Source organism: Anopheles aquasalis, chromosome 3 (genome assembly GCF_943734665.1).
Source record: "Anopheles aquasalis chromosome 3, idAnoAquaMG_Q_19, whole genome shotgun sequence".
NCBI classification, from domain to species: Eukaryota; Metazoa; Arthropoda; class Insecta; order Diptera; family Culicidae; genus Anopheles; species Anopheles aquasalis.
This window is the reverse complement of record NC_064878.1, coordinates 22,998,165-23,001,595: the sequence shown is the minus strand read 5'-3', so window position 1 is coordinate 23,001,595 and position 3,431 is coordinate 22,998,165.

The following is a 3,431-nucleotide window of genomic DNA, read 5'->3' as shown; positions in this document are numbered from 1 at the left end:
CGGAAACGCGACACGATTCTATCGACCGTGGGAGAATCGCGATCACGCAGCCACCAAATGTCCTCTCCGTTTGCTCCTTTGATCGATGCCTTTTTTCGATGGCGAGAGGTAACATTCGAGATCAATTCAGTGTCGTTGCTTCACAGCTCATTAGGAGATAAGGAAACAAATTTTAACTGTACTTTTTGGCATTTCAAAACCCATTGAAGGAGCCTGGAATGGGTGGGATTGTGTGGCAGGTACAGACAACTAGCAAATTCAAGTGGAATCGAAACGAATTGTCCAAAAGAGCTTGAAAGTAGTAGCGTCATAGCGTAGCCGAGCTCGGTTAAGATGCAAGAATTGAACTTTTCCTTCGAATTTGCTCTTAAGATAAACGATAGCAACTTTCAATGTAAAGAAAAATTAATTAACAGTAACTTATCGATTTTTTTTTGCAGATAGCAACGTTTTTTTGCATTTCTCAAAGCCATATTAACATCGTACCAAGGTGAAATCCTATTTGAATGGCGCAGATGTAGCGCATTTTAACAGTTAAGGCAAGGTTTATGTTCCTTGAATCTTTTTCTGAAAATCTGCTAACTGTATTTGAACTGTTAAATTGATAAAATTGATCAAAATAAACAAAACAATTCAATTCAAATAAATGTAAATGATGCGACCCCGAAAATTGTGTTCAATCCTGCACCCACAATAAGTTGAAGCTTATTTCGTAGCCGCTCGCCGGTTGCCTTATTGCAGGCGTTGAGGTTGGCGCTTCACATTGACAAAAAAGGAAGCAAAACTCAACGGAACTGTCCCCGGAACGGTACTGTGTGTTTGCTGATGACAATCAGCATCCATCATTCAGCTTCCAGCGTGCAATGTCATCGTTCGCCCTAGATGACACCAACAGAGCAACATAGATGCAACCCCTGATCCGTCGACAGGCAAGCGCACCTTCGATCGAATAATGCAACTGGCCGTCGGGCGACTGGTGAGACGAGGCGCATCGAGAGGACACCATTGTCGTCGTGTTGGGAATGGTAATAAAAATAAATATTTATCACCGGGTGAGATAGGCGCTGCTGCCCGTGAGCTATGGGGACGACTTTCGGTAATCACCGTGGGACCGAGGGAAGCGCCAGCAGGATGTGACCTGTCCTGGAAATCAGGCTTCTCGGTATGTCTGGCAATGGCTAATGGCTACGAAACCTGGGAGCGTAGTTGACGGTTCTAGAGCGTAGTTGTCGGTTCTAGTGGATGGATTCCGTTTAAACCGTCGTCGTTACCCATTCCGGACCAGTGTTTCATGCAAACCGTGGTGCTGCGACGCTTCCTGCTCCGACAATGCTAGTAACCAATTATACAGCAAATGATTATGGATGTCACTGTTTGCGGGGGTCCCCATGAGCTTGAGTGATGCTTAAAATTAAATTTAATGTCCCATCGTCTGGCCAACGAAAATGGTAAATCGGGTTGAAGGCAAATGCCTATCATTCGGATAAATAGTAAAAGCGTGAAGGAAGGAACAGTTTGGTGCCTGTCTGTAGTTCCCCATAGCATAAGGCGTGAGCCGACTATCACCCCTTTAACGCTCCCGATAGTCCAGATGTGTTGCGAGATGGCCGCTTCATAATAAATATGATAATTTGATGATTATTTTATGATCGACGAAATTTGCATACAAATGAGATGGTAGCGTGGACCATCGCCGTACAGTAATGGTAGTGCTGGCATGCAGGAAAAGCAAGACTGGTGCTCGGAGTAATGCTGCTATCAGATCATCACTGATTCCAGTAGCTCACCCACAAACCGGCTCTTATTGCCATGATGAGACGCTAAAGATAAGCGATTAATCGGTTCGAACGCCATCGACAGCAGGGAACCAGATTGAAAATTGCTTTCATCCAAGCGACGGATCAGCGTGGCTTTCATGATGACGGAGGATCTCTGACATCATCAATCAAGGCCTTTTAATCTACGTAGCCGTCATCTCTTTGACGTTTTGCTATCCCACCAGAACAACAATCTACCGTCACCAGGCTGCAGTGCATCAAAGTTGCAAATCAACAAACCAGCAAACGGGAAACGAGTTGGGTGAAATGCAATCGCGCGCGCAATCAACAACTGGCCAATGAGGCCAATCAATACAATGCTCGCTGCTACTTATGACACCCTCACTAATGTTACACAGACCGGTACCAGAGTATAAAGTGAACAAGTGGCTCGGGGAGTGCAAAGCGCGATTGTTCATCGCAGAATAACGGGCCAAGTGTTCGCGCCCGGGATCATCAAAGAATATCGCCAAACAATCGCTAGGGGGATCGCTGCTTTTTGGGCCAAAATTCGGGCACCGAAATGCAATTGTAGTCTCTTTGTCTTTCAACTTAGCGTCATCACCGCAGGCAGGCAGGCAGCCAGCATCACGAGCCACCGACACGCGGAACTCTTTCAAACAAACTGACGGAACGACGGAAGTTGCCTGAGTAACGTTTGCCGTAACATGCTGGACGACCGCTGGTGGGGTGGTTGGGAGCCCTTATCCCAACTTGGTGCACCAGGAAGCCTTGTGCTAGTGAGTGTGTAATGGCAACGCAATCGACAACGAGTGGCAGCAGCAGCAGCAGCTGAAGATTCGTGACTTCCGATTAGGATCCGTCTCGATTTGCCTCGATGCCGGATTCCGATCAAACGAGAGCTTGTTCCATGGTCCACCGGGGGAAGAGATACTTGGGAGAACAGAAACCAGCACCGGGACCGGGACCGGGATTCATTGTTTCTAGTTTGCAATCAAAATCGCCGAAAACAACGGGCGCGGCATCCTGGCAGGCAGGATGGTGGTGGTTTGTGCGACGCTCGACGGTTGGTTACATTTTCAAATTTTCCAACATTTCGTGAGCGTCTCTCGGGGGCTGAGTCGGGGGCCAGACGCAAGGCTGGAAGTTGAAAAGTGTTCACAAATATTTACATAAAAGGGAAATATTTCCCCCGAACGGATTCCACCTTTTGGCGTTGGTGCGATCGGATCGGCCTTCTCGTCGACTCCGGTTCGCTCGAGGGATGGTAGAGAGTCAAATTCACCCATCGCCTCGGCTGGATCTGCTGATCAAACGACCGTGAACGTGAAGTGCAGTTCCGGTTTTTGGAAGGGAAGGATTTGAATCTCGTTCCAGTTCCAGCGGGCGAGCACTGGCACTGGGTTGGTCAAATGGTCGAAGCCCAACCTGTGATGGATCGTTGCTCGTCGTTCGTTCTGGCCTGGGTGGCAGGTGGCTGGGTGGGCACCACGGTCCACGGTCTGAGTGATGGTAAATAAGACGATGATTGGGTTTGCTGATTTGCGTCTGGTGCTGGCAGCGGGAATCGTTTAGCATTGATTGTTGACTCCGACCTCGCACGGTAGGAAGGAAGGAAGGAAGCAGTCCGGAAGCCCGGACCGCTCTAACGAC